The 9,584-nt window shown below is 35.0% G+C and overlaps 1 long non-coding RNA gene and 1 pseudogene across 4 annotated transcripts; both read right to left on the minus strand.

Moving 5' to 3' along the window:
* Window positions 1-641: 641 nt before the first annotated feature.
* LOC148918672 (receptor-like protein EIX2) lies at window positions 642-9,269 on the minus strand (annotated as a pseudogene).
* On the minus strand, window positions 4,918-8,777 carry LOC148918673 (uncharacterized). 4 transcript variants are annotated; one of them, XR_016125283.1, is made up of 5 exons: window positions 8,021-8,777; window positions 7,872-7,926; window positions 7,660-7,718; window positions 7,484-7,556; window positions 4,918-5,761 (listed from the first exon to the last, which is right to left on the minus strand). It is a non-coding gene; the product is annotated as an uncharacterized LOC148918673 (long non-coding RNA). The 4 variants fall into 4 exon arrangements; XR_016125282.1 differs by having other exon boundaries at window positions 4,918-5,772; XR_016125284.1 differs by lacking the exon at window positions 7,484-7,556.
* Window positions 9,270-9,584: the final 315 nt, after the last annotated feature.

The raw sequence follows: 9,584 nt of genomic DNA on the forward strand, positions 1-9,584 counted from the left end.
GTCAGATTTCGAAATTCTCCTGATAACTCGGTTGAGTATCAAGTTTTGCACGTTTGAACTGAGTAGAATAATACCATTCAAATGATTCTCAGCAATATATAATGCCACAAATTGAGGAACTTGGTGGTCCAAATTCAACGGAATTGGCCCAACAGAAAAAAGAAGTGGTTTGGACCTCAAGGCGGATCTCATTGTTACTGGACCAAAGTGGGAATGGGCCATGAAATTCATTATGACTTTAATCCAAAATCAGAGTACTGGGAAAAGAGAGGCGTTAGGTGTCTCTTGATTTCAGTTGTTTAGTCGTAGTGATAACGTTGGTCTAGTCTTTGCTAGTCTCTGAAGGAGAAAAACTTATTTTTCTAATGAATTGGGTTGGGAATACGCAGGAAACGTTGTCTTCTGCAAGTAGTTTGTATTTGATTTTGGGTTATCTGATCATGTGCAAGAGTTTTTGTGACTTTAAATTGATTGATTTATGAAGCCCAACACTACAACCGTTTTTGTGGCTTTCGGTTGGTATGTACCCCGTCCAAAAATGATTGATGGACTATTTTTTGTCAAAACAAGACACCAAATTGGTATTTAATCTAAATTTTCCTAAGAAAAAACACACATATATATAAAATGCATTACACTGTTTTACTGGGTCAAATTATAGTACATTACTAAACATGAGAAAACTTTCTTTGCAAACGAGCCACTTTCAACACAATTGCTAGTATTACCTTATCCTTGGTGTCGTTAGAAAATCGAAAATAAGCATACCTCCATGATTTCTTCCCGAGTAATGTACCACAAATGCCCCGAAAGCCCAAGACAAAGCCAAGTACCATGCTGACATGGAACCACAACTTATCACTTCCATCTTCATTATTAGGTTTTGCATTTGTAGCAGTAAAAGTGTCATCTCCGGGGAATTTTGTTGGAAGAGGAACCCCACACAATGATGGATTGCCCATATAAATGGACGGATCAGTGAACGTTTGAAGTTGGCTACCCAAAGGAATTCTCCCCACCAAGTTGTTATAAGCCAAATTCAAGTGCGCCAAGAATGTTAAAGATGCCATGGTTCGAGGAATCTGTCCTGAAAGACGGTTGTTTGAGAGATCAAGAGTTTCGAGCCCATACATATTTCCATCAATCGAGGGCATGTTACCAGTCAACTGATTTCTCGACAAGTTCAAGGTACCCAATAAAGTGAGGCTACCTATCTGTTGAGGGATTTCACCTTCTAAATTATTTGATGAAAGATCAATGCTCTTTATTAACATTATAGTGGTGTTATACACAAGTTCTTCTCCTTTTACTATTAGCATGGTTTGCTCATTATAGATTCGATGTGATTCATTAGAATCATCACGAACAAGAGAAGTCAAATTATTGAAACAACTGGGAATAGTACCAGAACAGTTGTTGTGGCTAGGTCGAGGATGTGAATGTAGCCAAGATTGCAGAATTGTCGAAGAATGTGTCCACTAAAATAGTTGGATCGCAATCGTAGCATGTACAACATGGATACATTTGATCTTCCTATCCATGGAGGTATGCTCCCAAATAATTTGTTGCCTCCAAGATCTATACTTTTTAAAAACATAGCAATTTTGCAAAGAAACAAAATTAAAACACAATTAATTGGCATTGCATTGCAGCTAATTTCTTCAAAAAAATCATATTAAAAATGTAATCAAGGGTATTATAGAAATTTAAAAAATGTAACATTTAACACATTAAGCTTGATTAGGAAACTTGATGAGTTGGATCTTAGTCATCGGGTGTTATTTATAGAAAAATTAAAGGATGGGTTGTAGGTAAGAAAATATTAATTTGAAGAGGAAAAGTCAAATTAACTAATTAATAAAATATCAATTTTTTTTTTTTTTTGTCATTCACTAGCTAGGGAGGCTAAGGGCGTTGAAGAATTAGATTGAGCTGCCTTAAGATTGTCTTTTACGTAAATCAAACCCGAATGCACTAGGAAGGAAGGGTAGAGTGTGGCCCAGTTGGTGCCACCCCACGTGCAAATATCAATGCTTCTTAATTGATGTATTTTTTCTTCATTTTTTAAATAAAAATATTTATTCTTTCTTATTGTCACTGAAAGGGAAATTCGAATTTAGAGTATCTCATCTTTCAAAGTTGAGGTGATAGGTGTCACTTGCCAAATTGGTTATATAATTCATTTCATTAATGCACTTAGCCTCGGGTCTCAGCGTTGTAGTGCGATTACGACACTTTGTAGGAAACAACTGAAATTAGTGATAAAGTTGGTATAGTCTTTGTTGGAAAGGACTTATTTTTGTTGTTGTAATGAACTGGATTGTAGAACCTAAAGGAAGCCATGATAAATTCAAATTTCAAACTAATAAAGGTTATTGGTAACCAGAGAATCAGCAGGATGTGTTCCTACTGGACCAATAGAAAGTGCTAAAATATGAATATGATTTGAATGTATTAGGTTGTTTTATTCTTTGCCATAAGGAGGTATATATAGGAGTTTACATGGGGTCTTACAAGGAATCAGATATAGTAAAGAATTAGGAAAGTATCTCCTAATTGTACAATGATTTATCACTTATATAAAAAATAGGAAAGTAAATCCCTTAATTAATCAAGGAAGTAAATCTCCTTGATTAATTAGGAGACTCACGTTAACACTCCTCCTCAAGTTGATGCATATATGTCACTAATACCCAAATTGGTAAGTGAGTCATGAAATACTTTTCCACACTCACAGCATATGCAATATCTGATCTTGGAGGACTTATGTAGAGTAGAACCTTTGGTGGTGGTGATAGAAGAAGAGGTCTAGGTAGCCAGGTCAGCAGGATTGACCCCATGCTTCTATGAGTTTGTAATAAGATGGAGAATCGTATGGGTTCCTGACAACGCAGCATAAGTAAAATGTGATATGAGAAGGTGGAGAAGGTGATGTGAGAAATTTGATGTATGAATTTGATATAGGAATTGGATTTAAGAGGTATGTGTATAAGATTTGATGGTATGTGTTTAGGGATTTGGATAAGAGGATTTGAGGGATTTGGATTTGGGGAAAAAAAATATGAGGAATTTGATTTAGGGTTTTGGATTTGAATATGAGAAATTTCAAGAAATTTTAGATAAGGGTTTAGAGACAAAATAATTTCTCTTCACTCCCCCTCTCCTTCTGAAGAGAAGGGGTCGTCAGAGTAAAGAGATATGCAGTATCTTCATGGGACTACGTCAAGGTAATGGGGATACGTCAATAAACATTTTCAGTCCTCCTCCCTCCCTTGAAGAGGAGGGGAAGAGAGCACTTAAATTTCGAGAAGAACTCAAGCACAGGTCACAAGAGAACCTGGCTCTAATACCATGCTAAAATATGAATATGGTTTGAATGTATTAGGTTGTTTTGTTCTTCTCCATAATGAGGTATATATAGGAGTTTACATGGGGTCTTACAAAGAATTAGATATAGTAAAGAATTAGTAAAGTATCTCGTAATTGTACAATGATTTATCACTTATATAAATATAAATAAATAAAAAAGGAAAGTAAATCCCTTAATTAATCAAGGAAGTAAATCTCCTTAATTAATTAGGAGACTCACGTCAACAGAAAGACAGTCATAAAAAAGAACTGCTTTCTTGGGGATACACAGGAAACGTTGTCTGTTGCAAGCGGCTGTATTCGATTTTAGGTATCCAATTATGTGAAAGAGTTTATGTGACTTTAAATTGATTTATTTATGTAGCTCAACACTGCAAGAGGTTTTTTTTAAAAAAAAAAAAATTCCAATCAAATTCAAACCAGGGTTCAAATGACTCCCAATAAAAATGCTAGACTAAATTAACCTTCTTCTTTTTTTGTCAACAATTAAGCTTTGAGTCTCATTAAGGTCATGTTAAAAATATATTCTGATTACGAGGTGAGTGAATGTGGTGGGTACCCCTTCCAAAAATGATTGGTATGCTCCCAAATAATTTGTTGTCTCCAGGATCGATACTTTTCAAATCCAAGCAATTGTGCAAAGAATCGGGAATCTTACCACCAAAATTGTTGTTGTTGAGCTTCAATATTTCAAGATAACTTAATACTCTCATTGAAGTGGGAATATTACTAGAGAGATTGTTGTAGGCAACATCTACAATGGTTATCTGGCTCCCCGAACTCCATGCGTGAGGGAATTTTCCAGAAAAATGATTGCTCCTTAGGGAAAGGACTTCAAGTATTGCATGTTGCAAATAGAAGGTGGAATTGTACCATTTAAATGATTCTCTGAAAGATACAATTCCTTCCATTTGGGCATGAGCTGGTCAACACTCGAGGGAATTGGCCCGAAAAATAAATTGCTTTCGAGATCAAAGGACGATGCATTAGTGGACCAAAGTGGGAGTGGGCCCTCAAATTGATTACGATCCAAAATTAATGAATCTAACTTAGGAAATCTCATCAATTTCACTACAAGGAAAAACACTTTTGGCGACCACCACTTTTGGTCGCTAAAAGCTGTAAATTCGTCGCCAAACCCCTTTAGCGATTTAAATAATTTCGTCAGCTTTGGTCGCCTAAGGCTCGTGGCTGAAAGTAAAGTGACAAAAGGCGACGAAAAAAAAATTTCGTCGCCAAAACCTTTATGCGACCAATTGGTTTCGCCTTACAATGATCAGTTGGTCGCCTATAAAGACAGGTTCCCGCAAAAATACCAAAATTTGCCGCGAACTGAGAAAGGATTGTACGACCAAATAGATTGGTTCGTCGCCAATAGTTTTTGGTGACTACCAGATTTGGTCGCTAAGGCTTACTTAGTTGGTCGCTAAAATATGTATATTTAATTATTTTATTTATATTATATTTTATGATAATATTAACCTTTTGTGCATTAACATATTGTAATTTTGAAAAACAATACATTTAGATAAATAGATCAATAGAAACTTACATGAATAAAAATTTCTCTCATTCAAAAGTACACAAGCATCCTAGTGATTCAAGTACACATAACATATCCAAATTCCACTGAAAGACTGGAGGCCAAGCTCCATATATTCTTGCCCTTGGTAAACCCAAGTTCTACAATCATTATTTCTCCACTCTAAGACTATTACCAAGCCTGTATACTATTTTCAACAAAACAAAATACATGTATACTATGCCTTTTGTATCCTCAAGTTTTGTAGTCATGATCTTTAATAGGGATTGTGATCTAATATCGTGGAATTCCCAAACACTGTCAATTGTTTGCTTGATCTTCTCAAACTCATCATTTTCCTTTACAAAAGAAACAAAATAAGGAAATGTCAATGGTCAAGAAGATGCCAAAACCAAGAAAATTAAAATTAATATATATAAAGAGAGAGAGAGAGAGAGAGAGAGAGAGAGAGAGAGAGAGCAAAGCTGAAATTCACAATCTTAACTAAATAAGCCATCAAAAAAGAGTTCGACATAAGAAAACTGATTGCAGGTCATCAATAAACCAACTTAAAAAAATTGAATTCATTTTTCATACCTCTCAATATCAACTGTCTAAGCATACCTTTGTGATAATAACAGAAATCAAATCATCAATTACCACAAATAAATAAGGAAAACAGTTACGAAAAACCAATGTAAAGACTAATATGATGCATGGCACAAACCCATTAGAAAACATAAATCATAAAATCCAAAGTATAATCCACACGTTAAATGGAACTAAGTGTAATAGGAAGAAGAGGTTCTTACCTCAAATGGTCCTCTGTCCAAAACCCCAAACCAAATCCTTCCACCTCCTCAAATAAATCTGAGATTACCCTAGTAAAGTTAAAGACACCTAAATGACATTGTTCTAAACACATTATAAGATAAAGAGAACTGAAGGGTAGATGGTCAGGGGGCATAATGGAAAATAACTCTAAGCCATCAGAAATCTTTGGGGAAAGACAGTGGGTATGGTTATATGAGTACATAGAGGTTATAGAGCTTTTTCTCACAAAGGAAGCATCCCATATTCTATTCAACCTGTTTAGTGAACTAAAAACAATAACAACAATAGTGCAGAAGTCCTTGGCAGAGCTATGTAGGTATTTTGGTTTAGGACCAGCTTTAATTTAAAATATAATTCTTTTTAGTGTTAAAAATTAATAAAAACACAAGGACAATGATATATCTAATTGCTCAAACAGAAAAATTATGTTGTGGACCAAAGGGGCAGCAGCAAGGTAAAGTGAAAACAAGCTGCAATACCCAAGCACCTTAAGACTTAATTGCATTTCCTACAAAGAAAGAACTCTAACCCACCTGCAATGCCAATGCCATATCATTTGAAAGTTAAAGCACAAAACACTACCTTATCAATCTAAATCACTATAATCATCACTGTGATTACTAGATTGCCATCATTTTGTAATCAATCACAACCTTAACTGGAAGACCTTAGTGCCTAACAATATTTCTTCTTATTATAGTTCATCTTGCACATTTACAAACACATAAATAGGAGCACCATACTACACTAAAATAAAGAGAAAAAGATCAACCTTGTTTATCTTCAAACTACACACTGTTTAGCTAACAGTTTCAATTGGATAATGGGAACAAAATTTTAAGCAAAAATGAGATACACCTCTTTTCGTTAATGAATATAACTCTTAAAAATCAGTTTAGAAATCACTCTCCCTCACTCCCTTTTCCAAATCAATGTCCAAGAAATTAATATAGGTATTTGCAGTCATCAAATAAGTTCACGTGTATAACAGATTCTTAGAAACTTATTGCTTCAAATGAGAATTTGGTTTAGTTTCAAAAAGTAGAAAGCAATTCCTTATAGCTAAATCTTCTAGCCAAATCAAAATGGCTACTGCTACATCAAACCAGAGAAAAATAGAAAAATAGAAAATCCAAATCAAATAGGCAATGTATGTTTTTAAATAGCTCCTCAACCTGATTGCTAATTCACAATCTCCATTAGCCAAAAATGAGAGTAAAATTTCATCTCAGATGTTTGAAAATCATATACGCAAGTTCAACTTCAAAATCCTAGTCATGTTAGACCCAATCTTTTCTTAGGCATTTTCCTACAAGCAAGAAAGCAAAAAACATAAATGTCCAACTTCAAAATCCTAGTCATGTTAGAAAAACTTTCCCAAAGGACATACGTATAATGTATAACAACAACCTTTAGAATACTCGCTTCTTCTCGGTTGAAATTTAAACACTAGCAAAAAGATATTTTAAAGTGGAAACAGGGGAATACAAAATTACATCAATAACATATACTTATTCACAATACATAACAAAATATCTCTTGCAGACTAGAGACCTTATCAATTTAAGTGAATTCATTGAAGTCCTCCGATATATGAAAAGAGAAGGAAAAAAAAATATAATGCAGGGTCTTTAAAAATTAAGTTTCAAAAGAATATGAGCCAAACAAGAATTTTTAAAAGGCACAAGAAAGAAATAAAATGGTGGCATAATTTTTTATTTCTAATAAAGAGGGAAAACAAAGGATGCTCAAACCTACCATCTGCAACAATAGATTCATAGCCTAGCGTTGGTCTCTTGGTTGTCTGAAGGGGCCTTCAAGTCTTTAATAGCTATAATTATCCATAATGGAAAATTCTCAAATGGCAGTGCTCAATCAAGGTTGCTTCTCTTTTATTTCTTCTCATAGTTTACATAAATAAAATATAAAAATACCTTAAGAATTAAGTTCTTGAATGAAGGCTTAGCAAAGAAATCTGAAAAATGCTGAATCACTGCAAGATCCAGCAAAGAAACAAAGTATCAAATACAAGACACCACCAGGCAACGCAAGCACAAGAAATCTTCATAATAATAAAAAAAGGTAAATCTTAACATTTCCATGATTCCAAACTCGTAACTCAAAATATTTAGAGAAGTTTTCATACCTAACATAGAGGCAGCAGATGAGAAGTGGTTGAGGAGTCGTCGACCACCTCGTTACTAAGACAAAAACCAACTAAATTTTATTTTTACAGAATCAAAATCAAATAATTACAGAAAAATAGCTAAATAAACAAAAAAATCATAAAAGCACCTTTGAATCAGAGTTGGTATGTGCCTGAGCACATTGCAGAGAATCTCTAGTATATGTTGCTGTAGCAGCAAGTGGTTGGCATTGTTGAAGGATGATTTTGGGAAAGAGAGTGAGAAATAAGGGCCATGAGAAATCTGAAGGGGGATGAAGAGATAGTGGGTACATAAGAGATTGGCCGGCATCGTTGGAAGATTTCATTGCGAGCGTCCGTGGAGGACTTAATTGAAGGCATCGGTGGTGGAAGACGGCGGAGAGAGTGGATACGAGAGAAGTAAATTGGGGGAAGTAACGGGTTAGGGAAATTTTTTTAATTTATAGTCTTCCAGAATCAGCCACCAAGCTATTTGGTTGCCAACATGTCAAATAAGGAAAACGACACAGTTTTAATACTTTATATTCTTTTTCACAGGAACAGCGACCAAAAAAATTGGTCGCCAAGTTTCAAGAAATATTTGGGCGGTATCTCACAAAATATTTTCGCGGCATCTCAAATTTAGAGACGACACAGGCAACCTTAGAGACAACATAATTTGGTCGCCAATAATTTTCAAGCTTAAAGGCGACCAATCTTGTGATTGGTCGCTAATTCCTCCCCTAGCGACCAAATCTTTTGGTCGCCATTCGGACATATTTTCTGGTCAATTAGTTGATAAATTTGACGAAATTATTGGCGACGAAATAAAAAACTTCGTCTCCCATAACCTTGATTGGCGACCAAATTTGGGTTGGTCGCAAAAGATTTCGTCGCGAAAGAGGTTTTTTCTTGTAGTGTTTGTTGGATGACAGCCTTCCTCGGAATTGGTTGTAAGATAAATCCAGGTTTTCAAGTTGGGAAGATAGCATCAACAACCATTCCTCTGGTATAGAATCTGATATTCCAGTTCTATAAAGAGTGACATCTACCAGTTCAGTCTGAGATTGAAGCCATACACCAAAACTAGGACCTACGTTGCAGTTGATAATAAAAATTGTCTGGAGCTTGAAAGGAGGAACCCAATCATAAGACACGTTGAAAACAAAGGACATGGGCTTCTCTATGTCATCTAAATCGTTGCCTATTGAAAGCCCTTTCAAGTTGGTGGAGATTAATGAAATGGGCTTCCGTTATATTGCCTTCCAAAGAATTCCCAAATAGATTGAGGTCAATTAGCTCGAAGAGTTGTCCCAGACTTTGTGGAATTGACCCGTTCATTTGATTATTAGAGAGGTCCAAATACTGCAAACTTTTTAACATTCCTAAGGAGGCCGGCAATTGGCCTTCCAACACGCAACTAGATAAATCTAGTGACTCTAATACTAGTGTATTATTTGGACAATTTGACAAACTCCCCCAAAACTCTTCAATCCTCCCACCTATTGAGGCTGAATTAGATGAGAGTGATAGAGCTTTATTTATTATAGTAAATTTGGCTTACCCCCTCCAAATTAAATTTTCCATAACTGCAACCCATCACTTTTTGTTCCTATTAATAAAACCAATTTTTTATAAATAAAAACACGACTAGGATTCATCAAGTAACCTTATCAAGCTCAATATCTAATTTATTATAATTTTTAGATGGCT

This window comes from Prunus mume, linkage group LG3 (genome assembly GCF_029339155.1).
Source record: "Prunus mume cultivar Tortuosa linkage group LG3, ASM2933915v1, whole genome shotgun sequence".
Classification (NCBI taxonomy): domain Eukaryota; kingdom Viridiplantae; phylum Streptophyta; class Magnoliopsida; order Rosales; family Rosaceae; genus Prunus; species Prunus mume.